The sequence below is a fragment of the Macaca mulatta genome, chromosome 7 (genome assembly GCF_049350105.2).
Source record: "Macaca mulatta isolate MMU2019108-1 chromosome 7, T2T-MMU8v2.0, whole genome shotgun sequence".
NCBI classification, from domain to species: Eukaryota; Metazoa; Chordata; class Mammalia; order Primates; family Cercopithecidae; genus Macaca; species Macaca mulatta.
Window position 1 is genome coordinate 50341747 of NC_133412.1, and position 15876 is coordinate 50357622.

At 46.8% G+C, this 15876-nt stretch overlaps 1 protein-coding gene and 1 long non-coding RNA gene across 4 annotated transcripts in view; one reads left to right on the top strand and one right to left on the bottom strand.

Annotated features, from left to right (window-relative positions):
* The window catches only part of LOC144329963 (uncharacterized), a 96468-nt gene extending 85611 nt beyond the window's left edge, over window positions 1–10857 (bottom strand). Inside the window, exons 1-2 of the long non-coding RNA XR_013395732.1 lie at window positions 10218–10857; window positions 8618–9973 (exon numbers count right to left, since the gene is read on the bottom strand). This is a non-coding gene — a long non-coding RNA (uncharacterized LOC144329963). The remainder of the gene's footprint in view (window positions 1–8617; window positions 9974–10217) is intronic.
* LOC712182 (uncharacterized) overlaps window positions 1–15876 on the top strand; it is a 60397-nt gene that overhangs the window by 39657 nt on the left and 4864 nt on the right. The window contains exon 6 of one of the 3 annotated variants that reach the window (XM_077939784.1): window positions 1869–4363. The exons of the other annotated variants lie outside the window; for them this stretch is intronic. The gene's annotated coding sequence lies outside the window, so the exon portion shown is untranslated. Of the gene's footprint in view, window positions 1–1868; window positions 4364–15876 lie in introns of those variants that run through there. 3 annotated transcript variants of the gene reach the window in all.

Sequence of the window (15876 nt, forward strand, 5' to 3'; positions counted from 1 at the left end):
CCACTCTGCTGCAACACACAGCGCTCCGCTCAGGGATGGGGCAGTGGTGTGCTGTTGTTACCCAAGGGGCTCTCTGTCGGGGCAGGAACAGAGTCTGTTCTGTAGTGTTTGCCATTTTTGGTGGTGCAGATGTTCCATGGCTGATTTCAAGCTCCCACCAACTTCTTAGCCTATCCAAGTATTTGAAAGGATGTGGGTGTTGTGATCTAAAGTGTATCTTTATTAGATATACTCCAAGCCCAATTATGCTATAGTTCTTGCAGACTGATAGAGGAGCTGCCTTGGTGGTCTCGGATAAGATCTGGAAGAATTCTCTGGGCTACCAGACAGTAGAGATCCTTATTCTCTACCCATAACTGTAATTTCTCTCCAAAAAAACAGTCTCTCTCTCTCTGCTGAGCCACTTGGAGCTGGGGGTGGACTGACACAACATCCCTATGGCCACCACCACTGGGACTGCACTGGGTCAGACCTAAAGCCAGCAAAGCACTGGGTCTCACTCAAAGCCCTGTCAACACTACCTGGCTATTGCCTATGTTCACTCGAGGCCCTGGGACCCTCCAGTCAGCAGATGGCAAAGCCAGCCAGGCTGGTGTCTTTCCCTTCAGGGCAACAAGTTCCCTCAGGCCCTGCTGGATCCGAAGATGCTGTCTGCGAGCCAGAGACTGGAGTAAAAAACCTTAGAAATTTACCTGGTGCTTTATTCTAAGGCAGCTGAGGTGACACTGAAACCGTGAGACAAAGTGCTTCCCAGTCTGCCTTTCGCTTTCCACAGGCAGTGGAGCCTCACCCTGTGGCCACCACCACAGGCCCACAGGTAGTGCTGCCAGGCTACTGTTGATGTTTACTTAGGGCCCAAGGGCTCCTAAGTCACTTGTGGTGAATGCTTCCAGGCCTGGGCCTCACTCTTCAGTGCAGTGGGCTCCCCTCTGGCCTAGGGCAGGCCCAGAAATGCTGTTTAAGAGCCAAGGCCTAAAATCAGTGACCATAAGAGGCCATTTGGTGCTCTCTACCCCATTGTGGCCAGGCAGGCACCTAAGTTGCAAGACAAAGTCCCTTTTACCTTTCCCTCTACTTTTCTTAAGTAGAAGTCTCTCACCACAGCCACCATAGCTGGGAATGTGCTGGGCCTCCCCTGAAGCCAGCATGTCTCAGAGCCTTACTCCAGGCCCATCGCATACTACCTGGGTATCACTGTTGGCTATTCAGGGCCCAAGGGCTCTTGAGTCAGCAGGTGATAAATCCTGCCAGGTCTAGAATCTTTCCTTTAAGGCAAAAGATGCACCCTTCTGGCCCAGGGTATATCTAGAAAGCTAATTCAGGAGCTAGGTCCTGGAATGGGGGCCTCTCAACTCTGACAGGTGCTCTGTCCTACTGTGGCTGAGCTGCTGTCCAAGATGTGAGATAACGTCCTCTTTACTCTACCCCTTCCTGTCCTGAAGCAAAAGGGAGTCACTTGAGTTAGTGCAAGCTGCGTTGCCTGGGGTTGGGGGAGGGGTTGTGCAAACACTCCCTTGGCTGCCCTGGCTGGTGTCTCTCTAGATCTTGTGTTCCCTGAGTCCACTGGCTCTGAGCCCAGCATGGCATTAGGACTTCCCTAGGAGTTGAAGTCCTTATGGTCTAGACTGCCTTTCAAGTTTATTTAGGGCCCCAGAGCATAATAGCCTGCCATGCCAAGGCTTGTGAAAACCCAAGCCTCAAGCCTTGTAACTACTGGGATGGGTGAAGCCCTCTGCGTAGGACTGGCCTAAATGCTCCCTCCATGGGCAGGTGTCACGTGAGTTCCACCTGGTTTTGTTTTCTGCTGTGACAGGGCAGCACTGAGTCCAAGGCAAAGTCCCACAGTTGCTGCATTCTCCCTCCCCTAGATGCACAGATTCTCTCTCAGCCCCACAGCGGTGACTGCTGGGGGAGGGGAAAGGGCAGGGGTGACATTGGTGTTTCAAGACTGTCTCTCCTACCCTCCTCAGTGCCTCCTTCAGCCACATGAAGTTAAACCACTCACGTCCTGTGAGTCCTTGCCTGATTTTTGGTTCTTATGAAGATGGTTTTCTGGTGGAGACTGTTGTTACATTTGATTTTCTTGCAGGGGGAAGGATTGGTAGAGACAACTATGAGCCATCTTACTCTGCCCCTCTTCCCTCACTTAACTTTACTTCCTAGGAGCCTGTTTCCAAATACAATCACATAGGGTGTTAGGGCTCCAAGTATGAATTTTGGGGAGACACAATTTAGTTTATAGCATTTGGACTTGGTGGGGGGAGAGAGAGAGAACATTAACAGGAAGTTCACAGTGTAAGCAACAGTATGGAGGTGGGAAAGTTCAGCTCATGGATAGAAAAAATTGATCCAATTGAGCAGGGCCCACAGGGAGATGTGGAGTGGTGAGAGGTGGGCTGGTGAGAGGTGAGCCACATGAAAAGAACCTTGAATGCCAGGCTGAGGTGGAAGGCATTTCCTATTGTGTAGAAGGTGCCATGAGGTGGTGGGGAGGGTAACACGATGAAAGGATATTTGGGAGGATGGATCTGGCATCAGTGATGGCTGGGGGTAAAGAATAAACAAAGCTGGAGGCCGGGAACTGGACATATGGCCCAGAGTTCAGGCATAGGCTGTTCAAAGGCAGTTTCCACACTGAGTTCCAATGTGGATCCAAGCATGCAGTGGGTAGACGATTTGGAAAAGCAAAACCATTCCCTTCCCATTACCACACAGTTTCCCAGCTGAGCTCATCACCAGAGTCCTACAAATCAGACAGTCAAACTACCCCAAACTCTGTCCCTAGAAGCTGTGGCCCACAGGGAGCCCTTATCCAGCTGCAGCCCAAGGACACTGCAGCCTGAGCAGGACTGCACCTGTTCCCTCCCAGGAGCCTCATCTCTGTCTAGCCAGGCTTTGATTTCAAATGCCCTCAGCTTTGACTTTGAAATCTGTTGGGTGAGATTCATGAGAGCTCTGGCCTTCTTTGGGTTAGGGATTTTTAAATAGTTTTTTCAAGCAGGTAGTAGATCAACTCTACCTGCTTACTTCTGTGTGCATCTCTTGTTCCCTGGCCCCAGATCTTTTTCCTTGGTTTATCCTCTCGTTGTGTTGCAGCACAGCTTCCAGTGGCTTCCAGAGAAAGAATGAATGGAAGCCAAGCTTTCTGACCCTCATGAATTTTAGGATGTCATTGTTCTACCGCAACTCCTGATTAGTAGTTTGACTGGATGTAATGCTGTAATTTAAATGTACCTTCTCCTCACATTGGGAAATATTGCTCTATTACTTTCTAGTTCCCAGTGTTGTTGGGAAGAAGCTGGTGTCATGCAGAGTCTTGGCTCTTTACATATGACGTGTCTTTTCTCTCTGGAAGATTTTAGGATTTTCTCTCTTTGGGTTCTTGGAATTTCCCAATGATATGCCTTGTTGTAGGTCTTTCTTCGTTCACTGTGCTAGTCACTTGGTAGACTCTTGAACTAGAAAATTATGTGATTCTGTTGCAGGAAGCCACCAGCAGGTTCATGTAAGCTGGGTAATTGCATTCTTTTCTTCCAAGGACAGAGGTATCAAGGCCCTGGGAACCTTATAAGTGGATGTAGGGAAAGGGGGCCTGAGGTGAATCCAACAAAGCTGTAGCACCCACTGAGCTCATGTCCCAGGGCTAGGTTCTGCCTGAGGACAATAGACATGGGTGAGGCCCACTTCCTGCCCAGTCCCATAGTTGGGCTCAGGACACACATGGTCCAGGAGGCCCCGGGTTACATTTACATGCACCTACCTGTATGTAGCATTCAGTGAGCCACAGGACAACTTAGGGAAGGGGGCAGCTCCAGAGAGCAGGATAGGAGGTAGATAAATAATCATGGGATGTGGAGTGGCCTTGTGGGGAAGGGACAAAGGTAGGGCTGTGTGTGTGTGTGTGTGTGTGTGTGTGTGTGTGTGATGCATATTGGGAAAATGGAGAGAACATTTTGTCTGCCCCCTTTTCTGGGCACTGCACCCCTTTTCTCATGAATAGTTTTTCTTCCCATCATGGACTGAAAGTCTCTGTCTCCTCCAAATTCATATGTTGAAGCCCTAACCCTCTGCATGGCTGTATTTGGAGATGAGGCCTCTAAGAAGTCATTAAGGTTAAATGAGGTCCTAAGGGTGGGGCTCTGATTCAGTAGAATTAGTGTCCTTATAAGTCGAGACATCAGAGAGTGCACTCACTCACTCTGTCTGCACAAATACAAAGAAGAGGTCACGTGAGCACACAATATGGCAGCCACCTACGGGACAAGAGAAGAGGTCTCAGAATGAAACCTACCTTGCTGGTAGTTTGTTCTTGGATTCCCCAGCCTCCAGAACTGTGAGAAATAAATGTTTGTGGTTTAAGGCACCCAGTGTGTGGTATTTTGGCATGGCACACTGAAGTAATACATCTCCCCACCCTACTTCAAACACATGACACTAGAGGGCTTGGCAGTTTGTGTCCCAGCTACCCAGCCAACCCAGACCAGACCAAGCAGAAACTTTTTTCTGGAATTTTCTGAATCGGAACTAATGGAGGGGAGTCCCGTCCTTTCTTGGGGTCAAAACCAGGATGATGGAAGCCTCGTACTGCCAGCAGTCTGACTCCAACCTTGTGGGGAAAGTTGCTCTGAGATCACAAAACTGATCTGCAGACTGAGGTGGAGACGGACACAAGGGAAGGAGCCTGCAGATCCTAACAGTGCTGCTGACTCTGAGTCCAGGTATTCCTGAGACCCAACTGTTCCCTGTTCTGCCCGTGGCTAACTTACTGACCAATGAGCTTCCCCTCTTGCCTAAGCCAACTCAAGTGAATTTTCTGTCACTCACCCCCAAAGAGCCCTGACTGCAATGGCAGGGCATGGCAGGGCTGGGCTGGCTGGGGCAGAGGACGGTGTGGGTGGAATCAGCAGTGATAGGCAACCAGGAAGTGCAGTTATCGCGTGGACTCCATGAGGTCTTCCTCCAACCCCAACTGTGAGCAAGGCTGGACTCATAAGCTCAGTAGGTCAGAGCGAGGGATTTGGTCAGAGGTGCCATGCTCAGGGCTATCTTTCTATGAGCCAGACTCTTGTCATCAAAGGCTTTGCCATCAGAGATAGTTTTAGTCATATCTTGGGTTCACTTGATCAATTGCTGTTCTGCTACTTTCAGGATCTTTACTCTAGGCTGTCCCACATGGGTGGGAGACTAAAGGCTGTATACACGAGAATACACTGACCTGGGAGCACTCAGGATTTAATGACTTGGCAAGGACACCTCGGGCTCTAACACACTGCTGGAGTGGCTCCTTGAAATGTGGATGGAACAGTTGCTGCAGTGAATTAGGTGTAGATTATAGAACTGCATTGGCAAAGCATCAGAGAAGCTGGAAAGTACAGGGAGGTAGGAATGTTGGAATGGTTCGTTATATGCCAGCAGATTCAGAATCCACCACTTGCCTATGTGCCCTTGGAGGCCTCACAGGAACTCCCCTCTCTAGGCTAACAAGGAAGGCACTAGTGAGAAGGGCACCTGAATCTTTCAGAGACTCAGTGGCACTGTCCTTTGTAGGCCAGGATCAACAAGAGGAGATGCTGCCATGAGACCAGGCTTCATGGTGTCAGTGGGAATGGTGGAAGGCGAGAACAGCAGATGCCAGGTGGTGGCAGGAAACAACAACTACGAGATCTGGCCCACAGAAGGCTGCAACACAAAATCGCAATTTCCTAGCCAGTTTTCAGACTGAGACAATTGAGACCTACAGCTCATGGATTGTAGGGGAGTCTGGGTATTTGTGGAAAAAATCCTGCAACATTATCACATGGTATTCATTAATTATTCTCCAGAAGGATCTGGGGTCATTGATAAGAGTAACAGTAACTGATGAAAAGGGAACACCCAGACTGAGGATCATTTACGTAGTATTAGAGCTGACCCTGACACCATAAGATGCACAATGCCACCATGTCCCCTCTCCAACAAGCCTGAGGACACATGAAGGCTCGGTAATAAATGGAACCCTGGATGAAGAGACCGCAGCCCCATCCAGTTGTCATTTCTCTGTCACTAAATATGCAACCGATACGAGTATGCTTAGAAGCTAACAGAGCTGTCACTTTACTCCCTGACCTGTGGGTATGAGCCCCTATAGTAGGAAGAGCCCAGGGGAAGTCTCTGAAACTCCCTCTTCCCACTTCCAGGAGCAACGCAGTATTCCAGGTGGAATCACAGAGATTTATCACCTCCCTCAACTGTGACTGCCACCTTATGGTAGTATTCTTACATTTTCCCACCTGTCCCTTGTGCTATTCTTGTCATCATTTTACTTCCACATGTTATAAACCCCACAGTATGTTACTAGTTTTGCCTCAATGATTTCTAGACATCAAAAAATGAGAAAATAGGATCTTTTCAATGTATCCATGTATTTATGATGTCAGTGGTCTCCATTCCTTTGTGTAGATCCAAATTTCTATCTAGTATCCTTTTTCTTCTGACCAAAGAGCTGCTTTTAACACTTCTCAGAGTGTAGGCCTGCTGGTGATCAGCCTGGCTTTTGTGTGAAAAAGTCTTTATCTTTTCTTCATTAAAGTTTTTGAAAACTTTTTTTTCTTTTCTTTTCCTTTCCCTTCCTTTCCTTTCCTTTCCTTTCCTTTCCTTTCCTTTCCTTTCCTCTTTTCTTTTCTTTCTTTTCTTTTCTTTTCTTTTCTTTTCTTTTCTTGTCTAGAGATGAGGCCTCACTATATTGCCCAGGCTAGTCTCAAACTCCTGGCCTCAGACAGTCCTCCTGCCTCGGCCTCCCAAAGTGCTGGGGTGATTACAGGCATGAGCCACCACACTTGGCCTCACTGACTTTAACTGCTTTTAATCCCATATCTGCACAGTTGACTTTTTCATCTCTAGTAATACTTTTTTGTTTTATTTTGAGACAAGGTCTCACCGTGTTGCCTAGGCTGGAGTACAGTGGTGCAATCACAGCTTACTGAAACCTCGACCTCCTGTGTTCAGGTGATCCTCCTGCCTCAGCCTCCTGAGTAACTGGGACTACAGGTTCATGCCACCATGCCTGGCTAATTTTTAAATTACTTATAGAGATAGGTCTCCTTACAATGCACAGGCTGGTCTTGAACTCCTGGGCTCAAGGAATCCTTATGTCTAAGCCTCCCAAAGTGCTGGGATTACAGGTGTGAGCTACCACAGTCAGCCTGTGAGTTTTTTGTTTTTTTTTTCAATATATCTTCCATTTCTCTCTTCTCATCATGTTCAGATTTTTCTAGCCTTCTTGAACATATGGAACATATTTATAATATATTTTTTAACATCCGTATCTACTAATTACATCATCTCTGGGGCCTATTTCCATTGATTGATTTCTCTCCTGGCTATAGGCTCTAGTTTGCCTTTTTTTTTTTTTTTTTTTTTTTTTTTTTGATAGGGTCTTACTCTGTCACCCAGGCTGGAGTGCAGTGGTGTGACCTCACCTCGCTGCAATCTCTGTCTCCTTGGGTTCAAGTGATTCTCATGTCTCAGCCTCCCAAGTAGCCGGGACTACAGTTGGGTACCACCACTCCCAGCTAATTTTTGTATTGTTAGTGGAGACAGGATTTAGCCATGTTGGCCAGGCTGGCTTTGAACTCCTGGCCTCAGGCAATCTGCACCCCTCGGCCTCCAAAGTGCTGGGATTACAGGCATGAGCCACTGTGCCTGGCCATTGCCTGGTGATTTTTTATTGACTGGTAGACATTGTGCTTTTGTGTTGTGATTGTTGGATTTTGTTTTCCTTTAAATAGTGTGGGACTCTGTTCCAGCACTAGTTACTTGAAATAAGTTGGATCTATCAAGATTTGCTTTCAATCTTTGTTCGGACAGTTTCAGAGAAGCCTTTACTCCAGTGCTCATTTAGCCCCACTATTAAGGCAATACTTTTCTAAGGCTTCCTTTCCATTTCCTAAGTGTTATGAGGTGTTTTCATTCTGACCAGTGAAAATATGAGTTATCTCTAGCCTGTTGTGAGCTCTGGGAATTCTTCGGTCTGCTTTCTGGCGGTTCTTTCCCTGGGTCCTTTCTTCTCACATATGTCCATATCAGCCCTTTGCCAAGGGCTTGAGGGCATCTTCCATAGGTCTCCAGAGCACACGCGTTCTCTTCTCCCACCTCCTGCCCGGTACTGTACCTCACAAATTCTCCCGGCCTTGAAGACCTTCCCAAGCTCTGATCTCTGTCTCCTCAATCCACCACGACCACTGGACTTTGGATTCCCCTCCCTGTGCTGGAGCCTGTAATTGCTTCCGAGGGTGAACACTGTAGGGTTCACCTTCTTTTAGGGATTATACTTCTGCTCGACCGTTCTCCAATGTCTGAAAACTATTGTTTTATATATTTTGTTCCATTTTTCTAGTTATTAAAGGTTGGAGGCAAATCTGGTCCCTGTTAGCAATCAGGGCCACAGGTAGAGGTTGCAGGATGTTGTTTACATCCGTATCTTTTTCTTTTTTTCTTTTTTTTGAGACAGGATCTTGCTCTGTAACCCCAAGTGGCACTATCTGAGCTCACTGCCACCTCCACTTCATGGCCTGAAGAGATCCTTCCACCTCAGCTTCCCAAAGTGCTGGGATTACAGGTGTGAGCCACTGCACCCAGCCTAAAATTGTATCTTTCTTATTAACAGGGAAGTTAAACATTTTATCCTGTGTGTCAGCAGGATTTGCATTTCTTTTTCTTTGAACTTTATTTTTCCCGTTTGAACTTTCCATTTTTCTTAGAATTGTTAGTCTTTGTCTTCTCTACTTTTAGAATAGAATGAATATGATATTAATAGTACTTCAAATTGTGGCCACGATGGAGTACCTGTATTGATGATAGTCTCCCAGCATAAACAACTACAAAGCTGCGCAAAGTACATGAAGAAATTGTCTTCAGGCATTGGGCAATAGGCAGTTCCAGGTACAATCTGTGAGAAGGGAATCACATGAAGGGACTGCTACATTTTTCTGGTGGAGAAAGTTTCCAAACCCTCAATGATAGCATGAGGAAACAGAGTCCAGGCCGAAAGGATCAGTGTTGTTTGGTGGAGGAAACAGACTGCTGCTCAGGGCTGCTAAAATGTATGTGGCAGAGTATCAGAAAGGATGGAGTTGCAGAGAAGGAGCCCCAGAAATCTTATAGAGTTTGCTGCAAGTCCTTGGCCAAATCTCACACTATGAATGTGTGGATTGAGACTCTGCAAGGCCCAACACAGAACAGCCAATGGGGAGCTGAAAGCTAAACAGCAATTTCAGTGGTCACAGAGTGCTGGAGACACATCTGAATTCTGGTTCAGCCAGAGTGTCCACTCTTGGAATCTCAGGCCTCGATGAATATCCCAGATACTCCCAGGAGGGCCTAGAAGGCCATGCCTTGGGATTAAGGAAGATACCCCAGGAATAAGGGCAAAACTGAACAACAGCTCACCCTAACAAAACCTAAAATGTAGTCTGACACACATGATCAAGTTAACCCATCAGTAATTTAATTCCCTGCCAAAATAAAACTCAACACTAGAGCAGGATAACATAATCCACATCTCTACAATGAAGGTTCACAACATCCAACAGCTCAAGCAATACTGACTACATGTGTGAAAAAGAGAGAAAATGTATCCTAAAATTAAGAGAAAACCAGTCAATACAAACAGACCCACCGTGCATGGAGGCTCATGCCTGTAACCCCAGCACTTTGGGAGGCCAAGGCAGGTAGCTCACTTGAGCTCAAGACTTTGAGACCAGCCTGGGCAACATGGCAAAACCCCATCTCTACTAAAACTTCAAAAATGAGTTGGGTGTGGGGGTGTGCAGGGGTCCGTAACCCCCAGGCTGTGGACTGTACCAGTCGGTGACCTGTTAGGAACCAGGCTGCACAGCAGGAGGAGTGGTGGGCAGTGAGCGTTACTGCCTGAGCTCCGCCCCCCATCAGATCAACAGGCATTAGATTCTCACAGGAGCGTGAACCCTAATGTGAACTGCACATGCGAGGGCTCTAGGTTTCACACTCTTTATGAGAACCTAATGCCTGATGATCTGAAGTGGAACAGTTTCATACCATAAACACCGCCCCCAACCCCGTCTGTGGAAAAATTGTCTTCCACAAAACCAGTCAGGACTGCTGGTGGCTTGTCCCTGTGGTCCCAGCTAGTTGGAAGGCTGAGGGGAAAGGATGGCTTGAGCCTGGGAGGTGGAGGTTGCAGTGAGTTGAGATCATGCCACTGCACTCCAGCCTGGACAACAGAGTGAGATCTTATCTCAAAGAAACAAACAAAAGGGCCGGGCATGGTGGCTCACACCTGTAATCCCAGCACTTTGGGAGGCTGAGGCAGGCAGATCACCTGAGGTCAGAAATTCAAGACCAGCCACACGAGGTGGAGGTTGCAGTGAGCCTAGATGGCACCATTTTACTCCAGCCTGGGCTACAAGAGTGAAACTCCATCTCAAAAAACAAAACAAAACAAAACAAAACACAAAAGCCATGAATGGCTCACATATTGAAATTAGCAGGCAAGAGCTTTAAAGTAACTACATACATACATTTAAGAATTTAGAGAGGGCCGGGCGTGGTGGCTCAAGCCTGTAATCCCAACACTTTGGGAGACCGAGTCGGGTGGATCACGAGGTCAGGAGATCGAGACCATCCTGGCTAACACGGTGAAACCCCGTCTCTACTAAAAAAGAAATACAAAAAACTAGCCAGGCGAGGTGGTGGGCTCCTGTCGTCCCAGCTACTCGGGAGGCTGAGGCAGGAGAATGACGCAGACCCAGGAGGCGGAGCTTGCAGTGAGCTGAGATCCGGCCACTGCACTCCAGCCTGGGCGACAGAGTGAGACTCCATCTCAAAAAAAAAAAAAAAAATTTAGAGAAATATCAACACCTGTGAAGATGGTGAAAAAAGAATCGAGAAAATAAGTTTCAGTATAGATGTGTCCTAAATATGCGTGGTACATACTTACTAAAAAATAGTTTATTTTTTATCAGAAATCTAAATTTAACGTGGCATCCTATATTTTATCTGGCATCTCTATACCAAAGGCAAGCAGGAGAGAGTCCAGAGTCCTATCTTCCAGCAGGCAACCTAGCCTAGGACAGGGCCTGCCGGGGGCAATTGGGCATTGGATGGGTTAGAGATACCAGTCATTCAGTGTGCCAAAGGTTTGCCAGATCTGCATACAATCAACATTATTTTTATTCAATATTTTTGTCTAAAGCAACTTTAAAAATTTTAACCCTTTATTTGGAAATACAGATTCAGAGGAAATGTCAAAGATGGTACAAAGAGGTTTCATGGACTCCTCACTCAGTTTTCTCCAAAGGTTCTATTTTGTATAAATGTAGGACAGTATCGAACGATGTCGTGTGTCTAGGTCTATGCCATTTTATCACATATGTAGACTCCTTTAACCACCGCTGCAATCAAGATACAGAACTGTCCCACCACCACAAAAATTCCCCTCCTGCTATTCCTCTACACTCATTCCAGGCTCTTTCCCTCCAGTATTCCTACTCCTGGCAACCACGAATCTGCTTTCTGTCTTTATAATCTTCCCACTTCAAGAACATTATAAAATGCAAAAATTATCCAGGCATGGTGGCACCAGCTTGTAGTTCCAGCTACGTGGGAGGCTAAGGCAGAAGAATCACTTGAACCTGGGAGGTGGAGGCTACAATGATCCTGCCATTGCAGTCCAGCCTGAGAGACAGGGTGAGACTCTCAATGAATGAATGAATGAATGAAGGCCTGGCACGGTGGCTCACACCTATAATCCCAGTGCTTTGGGAGGCCGAAGCAGTTGGAACTGTTGATGCCTGGAGTTTGGGACCAGCCTGGCCAACATGACAAAACCCTGTCTCTACTAAAAATACAAAAATTAGCCAGGCATGATGGTGTGCACCTATACTCCCAGCTACTTGGGAGACTGAGGCACAAGAATCACTTGAACCTGGGAGGCGGAGGCTGCAGTGAGCCAAGATCATGTCACTGCATTCCAATCTGGGCCACAGAGTGAGAGTTCATCTGAAAAACAAAATAAAACAAAACCAAACAAAGAAAAAAAGAACATTAAATAAATGGAATCACACAGTAGGTGGCCTTTTGAGACTGGCTTTTTTTTTTTTTTTTCCTACTTAGCAAATGCCCTTTGAGATCCATCCAAGTTGTGCATGTTCCTTTTTATTATTATTATTATTATTATATTTTCTGTTTGAGATGGAGCCTCGCTCTGTCATCCAGGCTGGAATGCAGTGGCACAATGATAGCTTACTGCTGCCTCAAACTCCTGGGCTCAAGTGATCCTCCCACCTCAGCCTCCCAAAGTGCTGAAATTATAGGCCTGAGCTATGGAGCCCGTTTTTAAATCTTAATAAATATCTCCCCCTGGTGTGCTTCTGTGACTGACACACAGGCTGGCATCTTGTGCCCAGACAGACATGTTTCTGGACTTGGTTCCATTTGTTCTGATGGGTTCCTCCCTCTCAATGACCGTACGTTACAGTATGTGGCTATTCTTACACGTTTCTATATAGACCTGAGGGTTAGTGTATTAATGTCAAAGTTCTACTGGTGTTTCGAGGCTGGGTGAAATGTCTGGGTTAATTTAGTTGTGGGCATCTTGACAATACAGGCTTTCCCTCTAGGAATGGTGATTCTGGGATGCAGGTTTTGCACATTCTGGTTTATTGCTCGGCTCGCTGCCACAGAGGGATGGCACTGCTCCACGTGCCATGCCCAAGAGATGTCCCACCTTATCTTTCTAATCAAGCTGAATGTTCTCAGCTGACAGCATATCATCAGTGCTGCGGGGACTCACTCCCTCCAACCCGAGATGAAGTGAGGCGGAGACTGTGGAGCAGATCCGTACTGTGTGTATTCGTCCTTCCTGACCCGTACTGCTGCTGGCCGGGTCTGTGTCTGAGCCATGAGAGGGCATTGATTTGGGGACAAGCTGGGGGCAGTGCTGGAGAGATGGCCCTCACCTCCTCAGCTCCTCCTGTCCAGCCAACACTTGGCCACCAAAGGCCCCTGACTTTCAGGCCCTAGTCACCACTAACGGGGTGCTGCATGGAAACAAAGTGCAGGCCCAGAACCTGCAGTTCAGGTCACGCCTCCTTCCAGTCGAAGCCTCTATCCCTCCCAAATGATTCCAGCCTCATTCCTCCATGGGCCAAATATCCTAAACAAAGGCCTGGAAAGGGGGTCTTTATCCGAGTGCCCAGAAAACACACACAGAAAGGCTCTGCATGCCCCCCATGGCCTGCCACAGGTAAGAGCCTGCCCATCGAAATGCACAGTCCTGGTTCTTGCAATGAGGTGAGGAGTGGAGGAAGAAAAGGTCCATCTCATTCTTTCGTCAGGAACCTAAACTTGGAAAAGTCAGACACAGTAAATTTCTTAATCCTGATACTTTTATAACTGGTTACAGTGGAGTCACATGCACAACTGTTTTCTGACATCTTTCAACTGGCCACATAACACCTTGTAATTTATTTATTTATTTTTATTTTCTAAGCCCAAGGGAGTGGCTCATGCCTGTAATCTCAACACTTTCAGAGGCTGAGGCAGGAAGACTGCTTGAGGCTAGGAGTTCGAGACCAGCCTGGGCAACATAGCAAGACCCCCATATGCAACAGAGAAAAACCCTGTCTCAAAATAATTTTTTTGAGTATAGTGGCATGATCACAGCTCACCATGGCCTCCAACTCCTGGGCTCAAGTGATACTCCCACCATAGCAGCTGGGACTCTAAGAGTGCACCACCACATCTGGCTGATGTTTTAATTTTTGGTAGAGATGCGGTCTCACTACATTGCCCAGGCTGGTCTTGAACTCCTGGCCTCAAGAGATCCTCCCAATGCGACCTCACAATGCACTGGGGTTACAGGCATGAACCGCCATGCAGCCCCTGCAAAATCTAACTGTTCTTCAGGCGCTTCTTTGGACCTCCTAGCTAGACTGTCATTGGCAAATACTAGTTTATTATTTTCCCACATTTATGTTAATGGATTTCCCATGTTTTATTTGTCTAGACTAGGGTTTCTCAACAGCGGCACTATTGGTGTTTCGGGCTGGATAATTCTTTGTTATGGAGCTGTTTGTGCCTCGCAGGATATTTAGCAGCATCCCCAGACTCCGCCTGCTACGTGCCAGTAGCACTCAGTGTGACAGCCAAAATGATTTCAGATATTGTCAAATATCCCCAGGGAGGCAAAGTCACCTCCAGTTGACAACTGCTGACCTAAAAACCTCTGGAAGAATGTTAGATCATGGTAATGATAACATATACTGCTCCTGAGCTTAATGGGAATCCCTCTAGCATCAAAGTATAGTAGTCCCTGTATAGTACTGTCTGGGCTGTGATCAGCACACTGTATTAGTCCATTCTCATGCTGCTATGAAGAAATACCCAAAACTGGGTAATTTATAAAGAAAAAATGTTTAAGATGACTCAGTTCTGTATGGTTGGGGAGGCCTCAGGAAACTTACAATTATAGCAGAAGACACCTCTTCACAGGGCAGCAGGAGAGAGAAGGGGAGCCGAGCAAAGGGGAAAGCCTGTTGTAAAACCATCAGGTCTCGTGAGAACTCACTCCCTATCGCGAGAACAGCATGGGAGAAACTGCTCCCATGAATCAGTTATCTCTACCTGGTCCTGCCCTTGACACGTGGGGATTATTGCATCTCAAGGTGAGATTTGGATGGGGACGGATCTAAACCATATCATACCCTTTATATTAGCATACTGTATCAAAGCATAATTTTCTTTGTTCTTTTGTTGTTGTTGTTTGAGACAGAGTCTTGCTCTGGCTCTGGCTGGAGTGCAGTGGCATGATCTCAGCTCATGGCAACCTCCACCTCCTGGGTTCAAGGAATTCTTGGGCCTCAGCCTCCCAAGTAGCTGGAACTACACCCAGCTAATTTTAATTTTTTTTTTTTTTTTTTAAGTACACATGGGGTTCAACATGTTGGCCAGGCTGGTGTCAAACTCCTGGCCTCAAGTGATCCCACCACTTCAGCCTTCCAAAGTGCTGGGATTACATGCATGAGCCACTGCACCCAGCCTGAAGTATAATTTTCACAATGTGAAAGGCTTGACTTTCATACAAATAATGAAGGAATATGTATAAGATATTTTCTTTAATTTACAAGGCAGTCAGCAACATGGTGAAGCTAGTTCAAGGAGTGTTTTGAGAGACAGTGTCTGTAGTGCTCCAGGAAGGGCATTCCAAAATACGTTCTGAGATAGAGACAAAACTTGTTAATATCCTAAAGGGAGGCTGGGCGTGGTGGCTCACACCTGTAATCCCAGAACTTTGGGAGGCCGAGGCAGGTGGATCACCTGAGGTCAGGAGTTCAAGATCAGCCTGGCCAATATGGTGAAACCCTGTCTCTACTAAAAATACAAAAATTATCCGGGCAAGGTGGTGGGCGCCTGTAGTCCCAGCTACTCAAGAGGCTGAGGCAGTAGAATCGCTTGAACCCGGGAGGCAGAGGCTACAGTGAGCCAAGATCATGCCACTGCACTCCAGCCTAGGTGACAGAGCAAAATTCTGACTCAAAAAAAAAAAAAAAGAGTCATCTGGGAATAAAACTGTCCTCTTTGGGAGTTATCTTTTCTACTGGACAGAAATCTGTAAGTTAACATATATACATATTCTCAAGTATATTCATAATATATTCTCTGGATATTTCCGTACATTAGTGGTTTTGAAAGCATAGTCTCAAGTTGGAAGCATCAGCATCATCTGGGAACACAGACATGCAAGGCTCAGGCCCCACCTCAGACCTATTGAGTTAGAAACTCTGGTGTGGGGCCCAGCACGCCACCCACCTTTTAACATCATTTCTGAATTTAAATATTTTGTCTGTGTGATGTTAAATT